Source organism: Mirounga angustirostris, unplaced genomic scaffold (genome assembly GCF_029215605.1).
Source record: "Mirounga angustirostris isolate CCGP_5_RB_7025 unplaced genomic scaffold, mMirAng1.0.hap1 SCAF_5, whole genome shotgun sequence".
NCBI lineage: Eukaryota > Metazoa > Chordata > Mammalia > Carnivora > Phocidae > Mirounga > Mirounga angustirostris.
In genome coordinates, this window is record NW_026991713.1 from 121957099 (window position 1) to 121975895 (window position 18797).

Sequence of the window (18797 nt, forward strand, 5' to 3'; positions counted from 1 at the left end):
AAACACAATCTGATAGTGTTTTGGAAATAACTGATACATTGGACTTCATTAAAATTAAAATTTTCTGCTCCGCAAAAGACAATGTCAAGAGAATAAGAAGACAAAGCACAGACTGGGAGGAAATATTTACAAAAGACCCACAGATAAAGAACTGTTATCCCAAATATGTAAAAACAAACTACCTGATTAAAAAATGGGCCAAAGACCTGAAGAGACACTTCACCAAAAAAGATGCACATATAGCAAATAAGCAAATGAAAAGATGCTCCACATCATATGTCATAAAGGAAATGCAAATTAAAGCAAGATACCACTAGACATCTATTAGAATGGCTAAAATCCAGAACACTGACAACACCAAATGATGGTAAGGATGTGGAGCAATAGGAACTCTCTCATTCATTGCTGGTGAGAATACAAAACGGTACAGCCATTTTGGAAGACATTTTGGCAGTTTTTTATAAAACAAAATGTATACTTGTAATATGACCCAGCAATGATTCAGCTCCTTGGAATTTACTCAAAAGAATTAAAAGCTTATGTCCACACAAAAACCAGCACATGGATGTGTACAGCAGCTTTATTCATACGGAATACTGAACAATGTAATATTATTCATCACTAAAAAGTAACGAACTTGTAATCCATGAAAAAACATGGAGAAAGCTTAAATGCATATTACTAAGTGAAAAAAAAAACTGAAAATGTTATGTACTATAGGATTCCAACTATATGACATTCTAGAAAAGGCAATGAAGACTATGTAGATAGTGAAAAGATCAGGGGTTGCCAGTAGTTGGGGGCAAGGGAGGGATGAACAGTCAGAGCACAGAGGATTTTTAGGGCAGTGAAAATACTCTGTATGATACCATAATGATGGATACATGTTGTTGCACATTTGTCCAAAGCTACACAATGTACAACATCAAGAGTGAACCCTGAGGTATAGCATGGACTCTGGATGATCATGATGTGTCAAAGTAGGTTCATCAGTTGTAACAAATGCCCCACTCTAGTTAGGGATGTTGATAATAGGGAAGTTGTGCATGTGTCAGGACAGGGGCTGTATAGGAAATCTCTGTACCTTCCCCTCAATTTTGCTGTGAACCTAAAACTGCTATTAAAAAATCTTAAAAAAAAAAAAAAGGGTAGTGCATTTTTAAATCCTGCTATCTCCACACTAGTGCTAATCAGAGTCAATCTATAACTTTCACAGGTCATTCTGTAAATCTTACATAGGTTCATCAAGATTGGAATTATGTATATATGGGTTTAAGGTAGTTCTCCCCACTAAACCATAATCTCTATGAAAGCAGGAACCACATATGTATTGTTCACTCTGTAAACAGCTATAGAGTCAAGTACAGTGCTTGATAAGTATTATTGAATGAATTAAGTGACCCTGAGGACAAATGTTATATAACACCTGCTTCCTATTATTATCCTATCCCTCCAGGCACTCCTTTACCACAGTGATATAAAATTACCTCCCCAGGTAGACCCTAGCTAGCCAACCTGCCTCACTCTCACTTTTAGCAACAACTCATTTCTGCAACTGAAAATTGTGCTTCCAGCCAACTTTCCGTGAGCTATATGGAATTTCCAAATGAAGTCAAGAAATGTCTTTATTCCCAAAGTTTTTATTAATGCCCTTCTTGTGCTCCTTATCTTAGACTCTTCTAAAGATTCCAATCTAGACCATCCTTTATTGGCAATGGAGCAAAAACAGCTTTTTCTATTCATTACAATATTGTATTTTTTATCCTCTCACCTAAACTGTAAACTACTCCACAGCAGAGCAAATATATTAACATCTTTGCATCCTCTGCACAGTTTCTTTTAGCAGGTATTAAACAGTTATTATTAACAACTATATTTGATGAGCAACAGATTATTATGGCTTCTTTTATGCACCTGTGTTTAGATTCTCTCACTAGATTATTTTTTCCCTAAAGGAAAAACTCCTTTCTATGTCTACCATACAAACTTAGCAAAATGATGAATATGTTAAAACACTCTTGAAATACAGTCACTGGAAATTAAGAAATACTAACCTATTTAAAAGCCTTCCTTTTAAATGCCCATAGGTGTGAAGAGATTTACACTGTTGGAGAACCTTACAAATTCACTTGCCCTGGAAGACTTAGTGAAATGAAAATCAACCCTAAGATCCACTTCGCACTCTCTCCTCTACCCTAAAGTAATTGTGAAAAAGAGCCATGGCATTCATTCTCTTTATGCCTCACTTAAACTGTAAATTAGTTAATACACATAAGTATATTTCGAAGAAATGTACAAAATAAGAAAGGTACAAAATAAGTGCTTTATGACTGTGTGTTGGTATTTATATCATTATCATATGCTATCTTTAGGCATCTTTAAATCTATACCCCAGGTATAGATTTCAGGTATTTTTAAATCTTTATCCCAAGCAGAGAGGTTTATATCAACACTGGAAGGAAATGTAAATTTCACTATCTACATGGTAAAGTTCTGTAAGGCAAGGAGACGTGGGCTGCTAAGAAAACTTCGTGTCGAATAGGGGAGGATCATTATTTCTTCTTATACTTCTCATCACATACATTGCTAGTATGAAAATAGAAACAAAACGGACAAGAGCAGTACTTATGGGAGAAAAGGACTCAGAAGTTCTGACATACAAGCAAAAAAAAAAATGCCACTTAGAGTTCTAATTTATAATTTCTAGAGTGAAGAACAACGATCTTGCAGAAAAATAAAATCCAAATGAGCTCAAAGTAATGACACAGAAAAAAAAATCTACTCTCTCCATAGACAGCCTTAATAATATAATTTATTGAGATTTAATCTTAAATAATCATAGAAAAATACTTTCTTATTAAATACAGATCTTATTCTCAAAAGAATTTTCAACTGAGAAAAATCCTTTATTTTTTGTCTTGACTCTTTATTATGTACTTTATTATCTATTTAATTTTTTTATCTCCACTGTCCTGAATTTCTCTAATCTAGCAACATAATTATCTGCAGAAAAGACTGTTCAAAATACCATGGATTATTTACAGATTTTACTTAGCTACAAAAATATTTTTTTTCCTCCTCAGTGATCAATGGCTCCATAAATGAGAAAGAATGGACTTTTTCTCTACTTCTTGGTTTTATGTCACAGTAATAACGAGCTTTTTACCTCAACAACTTTTCATTCCAGTCTTTTACAATCACTTCTGTCAAGGGAACTGTGTTTGTTGACTGCAAAACAGTGTCTAAATTATAATTTGAGGACAATATGAAGAAGACAATGAAAATCCAGTTTGCCAAGAAAAAAAATAGTAACTAGATACCCTTTTTTCTACAAGGACTTATTTACTAATATGCACTTAATAAAAAAATAAGATGCTCAATAATTAGAAAATTTAGGTTTATTTGGTAGTTAGGCCTATAGAAAAGAGCATAAGCTGGAAAAGAGAAAATAGCTTCATTTCCTATATTCTATTAAAACAAAAAAGCCATTTGTGGTTATACAGAGAGGTGCATTTTAGGAAGATTTAATTCTATAATTAAGTTTAAATATGTCAAATCTCATAAAAAATACCTCCTTGAAACATTTTTTTCAGAATATATGCAGAAAAAGCACAGCCCTAAATAGAAGACCAAGATACACACACACACACACACACACAATAAATACACAACAAAAGACACAAAGTTATGGGCAATTCAAGCTTTTTCACAGTGCATACATGGGATGAAAGAAATTCCTAAATCTCAATTCAGAATATAACAATTACTACAGGAGGGTAATGAATTGTGAAAATACGAATACAGTTACTACTGGAGGTGGCTTCCAAACACATAAACTCATTCAGGTTCTATTTTATATCTTAGCTGCAGAAATGCCAGCCAACATTCCTATATTTAGCAGATAATAGTAATTTGAAGAAAATATACAACTAGTATTTAAGTTTGAAAATGTAAATCAGAAAAATAATAAATCACTCCTTTTTCCTGTATTGCTTCACCCATCTTTGCTTAGCCTTTACTGAATTCAAATACTACATATGACTTTGTGGTTTTTCGTATGAACAGATAAAATAGAAAATAAGAAATAGTTTAGATCTTTAAAAACAAAAAGCACATGACTCAATAGTTTGCAGGCAGAAATAAATTACAGTGCTCAAAAATATTGTTTGAGAATATTAAAATATTTTTACATGTACAAAGTTGCTTACAAAAACTTTGGCTCTCTCATCTACATTACATAATGTAGACTAGAACAAAATAATTTATATATGTCCTGTTTATACAACCTGGACTTGAGAAAATGTACCACTGATGCTATTTGACGCATGGAATCTTCATTTTCCAGTATATAAGTTATTTTTTTGGAACTAAGCCAAGCTTGGTGTAAAGTAATATTCCCTATTTTAGTATTTGAGAAAGCTAATATTTGTTCACAAAAATAGAAACTTCTGAAGAGTATCTTATGACCATGAGAGGAGTAAAAGCAAATTTCAAAATGCACTTCAAGCACAGAGAAACTAAAACACTTCTACTTTGCTGATATGACTGTTTTTTAACACAGTAACCCTTACGGGAAAAAAAGGGGGGAGGGCAGGATGGCAGGAAGACAGGCTTCATAAAATATACTTAGGTTGATTAAAGTAGTTGTAGTTTTATATAATAAATAAAGAAACATTCAATTAAATATTCCAAGATTCTCAATAATCTACAAATGTTATAACCTCTATTTGTGATATCACCAACTTTAAAAAAAAATTAACTTTATCCCTTGCCAAATTTTTTTTCTAAAACATTTGAAGATATTTTAGAGGCACCAAAAACCTAAATCCATAGTAAGTTTAATAATTTTTTGAGGGTAAGTAATAAAAGAAAAGAAAAAAGAAAAAGAAATCAAATTGGGTTAGAGATACTTACAAAAAATTAGAAAATCAGAATAAATTGCATTAAAAATATTAAATATCTGAAATTCTAGAATATCAGTATTCCTTTTAAGGAGGATTTCTGCTTATGAATAGAAATCCTGAGGGTGGTATAGTGTTTTTCTCCTCATAGGAAATGCCTGTTTTGTCAAGCAATTAAGGTTCTCTGTGGGGAAACTGATATGCTAGTCAGTCCACTGCCAGACTCTCAGCCTAAAATCCACCAGCATCTCTCTCTTGGCTGCAAAACAAAGACCCCTACTCTTACTCCCCTGAACTCTTTAATGTCTTTACCTCATCTCCACTCAGTGCCAGAATTTTTAATGCATAGATTCATAAAAATGGGGTAAAGAAAAAGAATTTCTATCAATAAAACAGATTCACAGTATAAAATAACACTGCCAAAAAAAAAAAAAAAAAGGCAGGCAAAGAAATAGAACTAAAGACTCTAGAAATCTGGAGCTCATTTACTAATTTTTTAACTTAATTCACTATGATCATGGGTCCATTGCCAAATTGTGGTCTCCTATCCTCTTTTCATGTCTATAAAACTATCTTATGAAATGTAATGTGATTAAACAAGTAATTACTAAAGGGAAGTGATATTCTTTTTATTAAGAAAAAAGAACATGAGGAATGATATCACCAAGATGGCAGCATAGCTTATTCCTGACTTCACTCCCCTCTCAAGAAGAACAACTAACAACTATTCAAGAACAAGACACCATTGAGAGAATCCTAGAACATGGGGGTGAGGCTGAAGCACTCCCTGCACCTCAGAGACCAAGACAAACCACATAGGAAGAGAAGTGGCCACACACTGCCCTCACTGCTCCCCCCGCCCCTCCCAACCCCAGGGCAGCACAGCACCGACCTGATGTCTCCCCTGAGCCTCCACTTCCTCCAGTGGGAAAAGAGAAGCCGGGGGAACAACCAGCCCCCCAACTTGGCGCTGTGGTGCTTTCTGGGAGCCCCTACTCTGATCTCACACCTACACAGGGATTGCAGGAAAACAATGAGGTTCAACCACTGGGAATCTGACTGTGACAGAGAAGGGGGGAGAGGCTTGCAACAACCAGCATACAACTTTAGCAGACCAAGTTCATACTTGCAGCGCCCAAGTAATAATACTAACCAGTGGCTTTGCTCATTATCAGAACCAAGATGGGTATACACTCTGACCAGGGAACTTGGCAGAATACAGATCTTATTTATTCAGATCCTCAAATGAATACTGTTGACCATAGAGCCAAGTTTGCCTAAACCCAGGGAGGGAGCTGAATCACAGCCCGTTCCTTCGACTGTGGAGAGTCTTCCAGCCCCATCTGACAAAAAGGGCTGGAGAAAACTCCTGAAAGCTATGTGACCAAACAGCTGTTAAGCTGAGAAGCAGGAAGAGCTGAGGTTTGCAAAAACAGTGGCCCTGTTTGACCAGGGAACTTCGGGTGTGGGTCAGCCTGAGTTGAGACAACAAAGAACTTTACCAGCTTTAGCTGATTCTCCCACTGCACACTGCACCCAGACAGGGACTCTAATTCATAACCCTGCTCATTGTTGAATGCAGCCATCAGCCTACCCAACCAGAGAACCTAACCAAAGCACAAGGAAAGCTGTGATGCCCATCCTATAACCTCTCTTAGGAGGGAACCAAGCCTCCTATGCAACCTCTCTCAGCCACTGGAACACCTCCCATCCCTGACCTTAAAGCTTAAACAGTTGCCTCACCCAAGAAAAGATCACAATAGCAGGCCCCATTTGCCCAAAGATATTACCAGCACATGCCCAGAAACTGAAACTGACTGAATGTTGAAAAACTGTCTCTGCCAAAGCAAACCTATAAAGTCTGGAAATGGAGCCCAAGTACTTAAATGCACAGATCCCAACATGAGGAATCAAAGATCACAAAAAATCAGGTAAATGGGACACAACCAAAGTAAACTAATAAATTTCCCAAAAACTAAACCTTAACAAATGGAAATCTAGGAACTGTCAGAAAGAATTCAAAATAATCCCCTTAAGGACATTAGTGAACTACAAAACACACATACACACACACACGCACACACACACACAGAAAACTAAATGAAATTAGGAAAACAATGCATAATAAAATGAAAACTTTGAAACAGCAACCATCAAAAAAAAAAAATCCAAATATAATTCTTAGAGTTGAAAAGTAAAATAACTAAACCGAAGAATTCAACAGAGAATGTCAAAAGTAGACTCAACCATGCAGAAGAATCAGTAATCTGAAAGAGAAGACACTGAAAATTATCTAGAGGAACAAAATGAGAAAAAAAAAAAAAAAAGAATGAGAGAGAGTAAAAAAATCCTATGGGAACTATGAAACACAATGAAAAGGAACAATATTTGCATTCCAGGAATTCCAGAAGGAGATGAGAAAGGGAGATAGCAATAATGGCTGAAATATCCCCTTATCTAGGGAAAGAAATGGACATCCAGATTCATGAAGCCCAGAGGACCTCAAATAGGATGAACCTGAAGAGGCCTACACTGAGACACATTATAATTAAATTGTCAAAAGTCAAAGACAGAGAATTTTAAGAGCAATGAGAAAAGAGAGAAGTTACATACAAGGGAACACCCGTAAGATTATCAGCACATTTTTTTTTTTAAAGATTTTATTTATTTATTTGAGACAGAGAGAATGAGAGACAGAGAGCATGAGAGGGAGGAGGGTCAGAGGGAGAAGCAGACTCCCTGCCGAGCAGGGAGCCCGATGCGGGACTCGATCCCGGGACTCCAGGATCATGACCTGAGCTGAAGGCAGTCGCTTAACCAACTGAGCCACCCAGGCGCCCCATATCAGCACATTTCTCACAAAAACATTGGGGAGGGTATGTGTTGTGGTGAGCATTGTGTATTGTGTAAGACTGATGAATCACAGACATGTACCCCTGAAACAAATAATACATTATATGTTAATAATAAAAATTTTTTTAAACATTTCAGGCAAGGAGAGAAAGAGATGACATACTCAAAATATTGGAAGAAAATAACTGTCAGCTAAGAATTCTATACTGGCTAAGCAGTCCTTCAGAAACAACAGAGGGATAAAGACTGCCCTGAACAAACAAAAGCTGAGGGAGTTCCTTACCAATATCTACCTTACAAGAAATGCCAAAGAAGTTCTTTAAGTAGAAGAACACTATCATCATAAAAATATAAAAAGCGTCCATTGGATTCAACAGTCTCACACAATTCACAGTGACCTGTACCTCTGAAACAAATAATACATTATATGTTTAAAAAAAAAAAAAAGCAGAAAGGAAAAAATGAAGGGGGGAAATTGGAGGGGGAGACGAACCATAGGAGACCATGGACTCTGGGAAACAAACAGGGTTCTAGAGAGGAGGGGGGTGGGGGGATTGGTTAGCCTGGTGATGGGTATTAAAGAAGGCACAAATTGAATGGAGCACTGGGTGTTATACGCAAACAATGAATCATGGAACACTACATCAAAAACTAATGATGTAATGTATGGTGAGTAACATAACATAAAATTTAAAAAGTTACAACCTTCTTCTCCACATGGGCATCTCCCCATTATCATTACCTGATCAATTTTTCTCCATATTATAAACATTTTACTTTCTTTTGTTTATTGTCCACATTCCACTTCTTAAATGCAAAGTCCACTAGGGCAAAGAGTTTTTGTCATTTTGTTCAATGCTCATTCCTGGCACATAAAAGGTTCTCAATAAATATTTGTTGAATTAAAAAAAAAAAAAAGTGCCCTAAAGAAGAAAAGTCCAGGACCAGATGGCTTCACTGGTGAATTTTACCTAACATTTAAAAAGAATTAACACCAATACTTCTCAAACTCTTCCATAAAATCAATGATGACGGAGCACTCCCAAACTTATTTTAGGAGGCCAATTTTATACTGATAACAAAATCAGAAAAGAATACTGCCAGAAAAGAAAACTATAGGCCAATATCCTGATGAATATAGGTGTAAAAACTCTCAACAAAATGCTAGCAAAAAAATCAGCAGCCTATTAAAAGGATCATTCACCATGATTAAATGGGATTTACCCCTGGGATGAAAAGATGGTTCAAAATATGGAAATGGATCAATTAGATACATCACATTAACAGAATGAAAGAAAAGAATCCTATGATGATTGCAATAGACACAGAAAAAGCATTTGACAAAATCCAACAGTCACTCATGAAAAAACAGTTAACAAATTAGGTATGGAAGTAACATGTCTCAATATAATAAAGGCCATATATGAGAAGCCTACAGCTAACACCACACTCAATAGTGAGAGGCTGAAAGCTTTTCCTCTAAAATCAGGAACAAGATAAGGTGCCCACTCTCACCACTCCTATTCAGTATAGTACTAAAACTCCTAACTAGAGCAATCAGTAAAGAAAAAGAAATAAAAGCCATCAGTAGTCAAAAAGATGTATGGTCTCTATTTGCAGATGACATGTTTTTATATAGAGAAAATCCTAAAAACTCAACTAAAAGCCTGTTAGGCCAGCCAACAAATTCAGTAAAGTTGCAGGATACAAAATCAACATACAAAAGTCAATAGGGTTTCTACACACCAACAACAAATTTTCTGAAAAATAAAGAAACTTATCCCATTTTACAATGCATCAAAAACAATAAAATACATAGGAATAAGTTTAACTAAGGAGGTGAAAGATCTCTACTCTGAAAACTATAAGGCATTATTGAAAGCCATCCAGGAAGACACAAATAAATGAAACTGTGCATTGAAAAAATTCATACTATTAAAATGCCAAAAGCCATCTATAGAGTCAATAAAATCCCTATCAAGATTCCAATGGCTTTTTTAACAGAAGTAGGAAAAACACTCCTAAAATTTATGTGGAACCAAAAAAACCCCAAATAGTCAAAGAAACCCTGAGAAAAAAGAACAAAGCAGGAGGCCTCACACTTCCTGGCTCCAAGCCACACTATAAAGCTCCAGTCACCAAAACAGTATGGTACTGGTACAAAAACAGAGACCAACAGAAAGACTACAAAACCCAGAAGCAGACCCAAACATATACAGCCAACTAATATTTGACAGGGAAGACAAGAATACTCTATGAAGAAAAGACAATCTCTTCAATAAATGATGCTGGGGTAATTGGATATTCACATGTAAAAGAATGAAAGTGGACCCGTATCTTAGACCACTCACAAAAATTAACTGAAAATGGATTAAGACCTAAGTGGGAGACATGAAACTCCAAAAATAAAACATAGGACTAAATTTCCCTAACATGGGTCTTGGGGATCACTTTTTGTATATAACACCTAATACACAAGCAACAAAGGCAAAAATAAATAATAAATAATGCAGTGGGACTACATTAAACTAAAAATCATCTGCACTCTAAAGAAACCAACCACAAAGTGAAAAGACTACTTGCAAAATGGGAAAGAATATTTATAAACCATTTCTTTTTTTTTTATTATGTTATGTTAATCAACATACATCATTAGTTTTTGATGTACTGTTCCATGATTCATTGTTTGCATGTAACACCCAGTGCTCCATGCAGAACATGCCCTCTTTAATACCCATCACCAGGCTAACTCATCCCCCCACCCCCTGCATAACCCTCAGTTTGTTTCTCAGACTCCATAGTCTCTCATGGTTTGTCTCCCCCTCTGATTCCCCCCCTTCATTCTTCCCCTCCTGCTATCTTCTTCTTCTTTTTTTTTCTTTAACATATAATGTATTATTTGTTTCAGAGGTACAGATCTGTGATTCAACCATTTATTTCTTAAGGGGTTAATATACAAAATATAAAGAACTCATAAAACTCAATAGCAAAAAATAACCCAATTTAAAAATGGGCAAAGAAGATGAATAGACATTTCTCCAAAGATATATAAAAGGCCAACAAGTACATGAAAGACGTTCAACATCACTACTCATTAGGGTAATGCAAATTAAAGCCATAATATCACTTCACACCTGTTAGAATGGCTACTACCAAAAATGAGAACAAATACTAGCGTGGATGTGGAGAAAAGGGAATCCTTGTGCACTGTTGGTAGGAATGTAAATTGGTGTAGCCAATGTGGAAAACAGCATGGAGGATTCTCAAAAAACTAAAAATAAGACTACCATATGATCCAACAATTCCTCTTCTGGGAATATATTTGAAGGAAACAACACTAACACAAAAAGATATCTGCACCCGCATGTTCATCGCAGCATTATTTACAATAGCCAAGACATGGAAACAACCTAAGTGTCTATCAATGAGTTAATGGATAAAGAAGTAGTGGTATCCATACATATAGACACATACATATACCTATAGATAATGGAATATTTTTTCATTTATAACAAAAAAGAAAACCTACCATTTGCAACAACATGGATGGACCTTGAAGACATGAGGCTAAGTGAATTAAGTCAGAGAGAGAAATACAAATACTAAATGATCTCACTTATACGTAGAATCTAATACAAACTCATAGAAAAAGAGATTAGATTTGTGGTTACCAGAGGTGGAGGCTAAAGGGGGATGGGAGGAGAACTGGAAGAAGGTGATCAAAAGATACAAACTTTCCAATTATAAGATAAATAAGTACTAGGGATGTAAAGTCCAACATGATGACCACAGATAACACTGCTGTACAATATATAGATAAGTTATTAGGAAAGTATATCCTCAGCATTCTTACCACAAAGAGAACACTATTTTCCTTTTTCTTTTCTTTCTTTTTATTGCATCTGTATGAGAAGATGGATGTTAGCTGAACCCACTGTGGTAATCATTTCACAATATATGAAAATCAAACCCTCATGTGATACACCTTAAACTTATATAGTGATGCATGTCAATTATTTCTCAATAAAACTGAAGGGAAAAAAACATTAGACTTGTAGACAGCATTTACCATTCCAATGATAAATGACCTTTGGAAAATGACCATTTGAGACATTCTAGGGGCCTAAAAGCATGAGGTCTCCTCCGAAAGTGAAGTCTTCATCACTGGCTTCAGTCTCAATTTAATGGTGACTTTGAAAGGATAGAAAGGCTATGTGATGTGTGGCTAAGAGTGTGGGGTGTGGAGGCTGATAACCTAGATTCAATACAAGGTTCCTCCGTTTATGGACCTGACATTAGGCAAGGATGCGTGTTATAAATTTATTAGTCTCAGCTCCAAATCCACCCTTCCCTGCCATGCTGGACTCTGTAAACATTTCTCTTTCGAATAGCTCATACAATGTTTGGCTTTGTTAGTAGACAGCACAGGATGGATACCACAAAGCACAGTGGAGTGGAAGCTTCTCTTTTTGGTTCCAGTATACTTGGATTTTTTGTTTGCTTGTTTGTTTTTGCTTTTGCCCTGTAACTGCCAACAATTTAAAGCAACCCAGTTACAGTCCCCCTTCAGTGAGTTTTGCAGATATCCTGGTGGATAATTTCTCCCTTGGCCTATCAGCTATTCACCAAATCTAGCTCACAACATCCCAGCAAATTTTTCTACCTTCCAGTGGGTCCCAGTAACACCCTCTCCAATAAAGTTTATTTTATTTTTTTCCAATAAAGTTTAAATCTCATTGTTGGGATATGGGGAGTGGGGTGCACTCATCCAAACTGAGTCCTTCCTTGGATTGTCTGTCTCAGCACTAGAAAGAGTAGTTGCTCCCCACATTAGCCATTCTTTTCTTCTTTACTGTTCTTTTATTTCTTGTTGTAGGTAACCACTTTTTTTAAATTACATAATTCTTTTTATTGCATTTTCCTTGTTCAAATTACTACTGTGGTTTCTGTCTTCTGAATGGACACCGTTAAGAAAGTCTGTAAAATGAAGCTAATAATAGTGACCGCTTAGATTGGTTTTGATGATTACAGAGTTCATATAAAGTTCTTAAACCATGTATATTTGTAACAGTCTTAATGTATTCAGAGACAAGCTTACAACCGTTAATCCATAGCAGAACTTTCAGGAGATAATTCCTCTAACAAGAAAAAAACAGAACATTTTAATAAATTCCTGCTGAAAAATAATCTACCTTCTAAAGAATACATTCTCCAACCCTTAGAGTTGTAACAGCACTTTGTTTACACCTCTATTCTAATTACAGTGCAACACTATTATACACAAAATATTGCTTACCCAATGGACTAAGCTTGTTGAAGGAAATCATCACATTTTATTCTTTACTGAATCTCTTGGTATAGAATAGATGTTCAATATAGGTTTGTGATGAGTCACAGCACAGCTACCTTGCCAACCTATCACAATCCAACAATGCCCTTGATTTTTCTCATCATCCTGATCTATGCTCTGCATGGATTGCTGAGTCTTTCCAACTGTATGCTCCACCAAGCTTCATAAAAATGTCCACGCCCCTATCTTGTGTCAAAATTACCTGAGTTTCATTTCAGGTATGGGTGATCAATAAAATGTGATATTCTTATAAGCTTCCTTCTTGCCTGACTTCAGTGTCTTCATCAGGAGTTATCAAAATAATTTTGCAAAAGATTGTCCACCAACACCATCCCCTTCTTTTCCTTCTTCAATAACTTCCCAGGGATGGTAGGATAACATTAGAGTCATATAAGTATAATGCAGAAAGGATGGATGCACTGCCTTCAAAAAGGAAAAACTTAAAGGAGACCCTTAAAATTTTAAAAACATGCAGAACTAGCCAAGATCTATAGTTTTATGACCAATTTATTTATTGGTACACTATAGTTTGAAAGAACATTTTTAAGCATTATATACTCTTCTGCCATTAATTGTACTTGAATGGCAAATGTTTAAAATAAGAATAAGCATTCTTATATATCCACAAAGAATAAAGGAATATTTATAATATACTCTTGTTCTTGTCTTTTGAGTTCTACCTTGCATTTATTTCAAATTCTATACTCCAACGCAGCAAAACTGAAAGTTAAAGAGATGTCTTCATTTTTTTGCTACTGTTTTAAAGCTAATCTGGTTTGCTTTCACCTGCAAGTCATTTTAGTTTTATAGAGGTCTCTATTTTTGTTATCTTCATTACATATTCACTTGAGTAGTGTGCACTTTGCATTCAGGGAGTAAATATGTACAGTAGCCCCCCCCCCCCCCCCCCGGTGTCTGCAGTTTCCCTCTCTGTGGTTTCAGTTACCCAAGGTCAACCACACTGTAGGAAATAGATGATCCTTTTTCTGATGGATGGTCAAAAGGTCAATAGTAGGTTGCCTTTTAGTTTTGTTGATTGATTCCTTCGCTGTGCAGAAGCTTTTTATTTTCATGTAGTCCCAATACTTTATTTTATTTTATTTTATTGTGTTATGTTAATCACCATACATCATTAGTTTTTGATGTAGTGTTCCATGATTCACTGTTTGCGTATAACACCCAGTGCTCTATTCAATACGTGCCCTCCTTAATACCCATCACCAGGCTAACCCATCCCCCCACCCTTCTCCCCTCTAGAACCCTCAGTTTGTTTCTCAGTCCATAGTCTCTCATGGTTCATCTCCCCCTCCAATACTTTATTTTTGCTTTTATTTCCCTTGCCTCAGGAGACATACCTAGAAAAATGTTGTTTTGGCTGATGCCAAAGACAGAGAACCTGTGTTCTCTTCTAGGATTTTTATGGTTTCAGGTATCACATTTATGTCTTTAATCCATTTTTAGTTTATTTTTGTGTGTAGTGTCAGAAAGTGGTCCAGTTTTACTCATTTGCATGTAGCTGACCGTTTTCCCAATCCCCTTTGTTGAAGAGACTGTCTTTTTCCCATTGGATATTCTTGCCTCTTTTATTGAAGATTAATTGACCATATAATCATTGGTTTATTTCTGGGTTTTCTATTCTGTTTCATTAATCTATGTGTCTATTTTCGTGCCAGTACCATCCTGTTTTGATTACTATAGCTTTGTAATATAACTTGAAGTCCGGAATGATGATACCTTCAGCTTTCTTTTTAAAAATTGCCTTGACTATTTGGGGTCTTTTGTGGTTCCATCTAAATTTTAGGATTTTTGTTCTAGTTCTGTGGAAAATGCTGTTGGTATTTTCATAGGGATTGTATTAAATCTACAGATTGCTTTGGGTACTACAGACATTTCAACAGTATTTATTCTTCCATTTCTTTGTGTGGTCTTCAATTTCTTCCATCAGTGTTTTATCATTTTCAAAGTACAGGTCTTTCACCTGTTTGGCTAAGTTTATTCCCTGGTATCTTATTATTTTTGGTGCAACCTACTAAATGGGAGAAGATTTTGGCAAATGACATATATAATAAAGGGTTAGTATCCAAAATATATAAAGAATTTATACTCAACAGACACACACACAAGAAGTAATCCAATTAAAAAATGGGTAGAAGACACGAACAGACATTTCTCCAAAGACAACATCCAGATGGCCAACAGGTACATGAAAAATGCTCAACATCTCTCATCATCAGGGAGGTACAAATCAAAACTACAAAATATCACCTCATATCTGTCGGAGTAGCTAAAATCAAAAGCACAGGAAACAAATATTGGTGAGGATGTGGAGAAAAAGGAACTCTTGTGCACTATTGGTATGAATGCAAACTAGTGCGGCCACTGTTGAAAACAGTGTGGAGGTTCTTTAAAAAGCTAAAAATAGAACTACCCTATAATCCAGTAATCCCATTACTGGGTATTTCCCAAAGAACACAAAAACACTAATATAAAGGGATATATGCACACATATGTTTAAGGCAGCATTATTTAGAATAGCCAAACTATGGAAGTAACCCAAGTATCCATCGATTGATGAGTGGATAAAGAAGATGTGGTACAGATATACAATGGAATATTATTCAGCCATAAAAAAGAATGAAATCTTGCCACTTGCAAGAACATGGATGAAGCTAGAGTATAATGCTATGCAAAATAATTCAATCAGAGAAAGACAAATAACATATGATCTCACTCATATGTGGAATTTAAGAAATAAAACAAATGAGCAAAGGGAAAGAGAGAAAGAGACAAGCCAAGAAACTACAGAGAACAGACGGATGGTTCGGGGAGGGGGGTAGATGGGTGAAATAGTGAAATAAGTGATGATAGGTGATGGGGATTAAGGAGCACACTTGTCCTGATGAGCACTAGGTATTGTATGCAAATGCTGAATCACTATATTGTACACCTGAAACTAATATAACACTGTATGTTAACTATACTGGAGTTAAAATTTTTTTTAAAAGGTCAATAGTACCCTAACGCTAAGTCACAATGACTAACTGTTCACCTCACTTCATCTCATCAAGCAGGCATTTTATCAACTCACATCATCACAAGAAGGGTAAGTACAATGAGATATTTTGAGAGAGAGACTACATTCACATAACTTTTATTACAGTACACTGTTATAATTGTTCTATTATTGTCGTTAATCTCTTGCCATTCCTAACTTATAAATTAAGCTTTATCATAGATATGTATGTATAGGAAAAAACATAGCATACATTGGATTTGATACTATCTGTGGTTTCAGGCATCCACTGGGGGTCTTGGAATGTATCCCCTGTGGATAAGGTCGGGGGGGAACCAGTGCACACATAAATCTTAGCCAAATGACTAAGTACTAAAGGGACTAACTGGGGGCACCTGGGTGGCTCAGTTGGTTAAGCAACTGCCTTCGGCTCAGGTCATGATCCTGGAGTCCCGGGATCGAGTCCCACATCGGGCTCCCTGCTCAGTGGGAAGCCTGCTTCTCCCTCTGCTTGTGCTCTCTCTCTCTGACAAATAAGTAAATAAAATCTTAAAAAAAAAAATAAAAATAAATAAAAATAAAAAAAATAAAGGGACTAACTGATTAAAGTACTGGCTCACCACAATTGGCTTCATCTGTTCCATTTGGGCAGTCGGATGGAAAATCACAGAATTTGCTGAATGAAATATAGCCTGCATCCTCCCATGACACAAATCCAGCTTCGGAATTAAGAGATGGAGAGGATAAAACATACTCTTCTCCTTCAATAAATAAATAGAATGCATAGTTATTTTATGAACCCTAGTTTTTAAATATGCTAGAGACACAGAAGCTAGATAAAAAAAAGCCAAATCAGAGTACAGTTTTCCTTTCTCATCCCGTGTGCGGTGCTTCAAATGTATGTGTGAGGCACTAGGATTGCTCTGAAGTCTTATAGCCATTTGCATGCCGATTAAAGCCTTCAAAGGCTTTTAATTCAAACACAGGGTCTAGGTGAATCTCTAGCCATTCTGCCCCACAAATATAACATAATTCATTACCAGTGGGATTTGGCTTATTTTTTTAACGCCTATTCCAGTCCCATCCTAAATCTCTGCTGGGTAATAATAGTAAATTTCACAAAGGAGATCTTATAATGACCTATTGGACAAATTTGCAAAAACAGTAAGAAAGTTTTTTTTTCTCTTTGTGTACAGTAATTGGCCTTTCAGGAAAAATTCATATAATATTGGTCTGGCCTTTCAGGAAAAATTCATACAATTCTGGTCTGATTATACTTATGCTCTAACCAACTAAGATGGTGTTTGGAATGAAACACACATAAATTGAGTTTTGATTTCATTTCTGAAGAGAATTCTCTGTGAGATCAAGCACTCTCAGAGACTTCTGCTAAGGTTAATTTTAGTGATAATATAAAACTTTTAACCACACTCTTGCCTCCAGTTACATTCTCTTCAATGTCAACTTTCTGCTATTCCAATTCTGGTGATGCGGTATTTGATTAGAAGAAAAATGTTTAATTAAATAACAGAAATAAGGTAATGATGGTTAACCCTCAAAAACTCAATCATTAATCTGCTGCTTTGCATTCCTCAATGTCTATCAGAACCACATACACACACAGAGCTTAGAAAGGTTTAAGTTCAGAACACATATTCTGAATAAAGTAAAGACATAGGACAATATAAAGTTAGTAGAGAGAATTATACAATCTCACCAATGAAAGAGGTCTTTAATAAAAGACTAATTAAAAGTTCTTTAATCTAGTTCTCAATCCAGAATTGTTTCTGCTATATTATCCTCAATTATTGCATTTAGCTCATATAGGAATTCAACTCTTCCATTTACTAATAAATATGTTGTTTAATGAAACATAACCTCAGAATATAAGATGTGCCTAATTTCTAAATGCAAATAATGTTCATGTATATAGATAAAGAAAAATAAAATGTGATCATTTTCAAGCAAAATCTTTAATGTTGTCTATTTACTAACAGACTCTGGGGTAGAAGTGGTCAAAGGGAAACATCAATCAGTGTTAAAATGACAGGTAACTGAGGCACAATGCATACTGTTCCAGTCCATTCTCAGAACCTAAATAATGGTTCAACTTTCCAAAAATGCCTATTTGACTATTGGGGATTTATTTTAACAATCTTTCTGCCCCTTAATTGAAAAGCTCTACAAAATATTTAGTCAAAAAATTAGACAAACTCCTTCTGTTACTTGAAAATATATGTTCTGAATTTAAACAGAGAGTTTTAGAATCAAGATTTAAATTTTTGGCTGGCCTTAAGTCACTTTTCCAAACACATTAAGTTTTTTGAACTCCTAGGTGACTCTGAAACACAAATTTCATTACATAATCATTTGAACTGCCAAGCAAAATTAAAATAGAATTAAATTTTTATGGAAGTGTTTTTTTAAAACATGCAAAATAATTAAAACTATTTCATAATTTCTGTAACTAAAAAACTGTGACAATTTTAGCCACAAGCATAGAATATTATTGGAAAAGTCTCTAAGGCCTAGGTTTTGTACAGCATATATATATATATAAATATATATATATATATATATATATTTTTAAAGTATGTTTTAGTTTTCAAGGCATGTAATAGAATCCACATCCTGGTATTAGCTACTTGTGAGCTATATTACTGCAGGACTCGAATCTATT

At 35.3% G+C, this 18797-nt stretch overlaps 1 protein-coding gene across 1 annotated transcript in view; it reads right to left on the minus strand.

Moving 5' to 3' along the window:
- The window catches only part of MALRD1 (MAM and LDL receptor class A domain containing 1), a 790469-nt gene that overhangs the window by 638335 nt on the left and 133337 nt on the right, over positions 1 to 18797 (minus strand). The gene's annotated exons all lie outside the window — the stretch shown is intronic.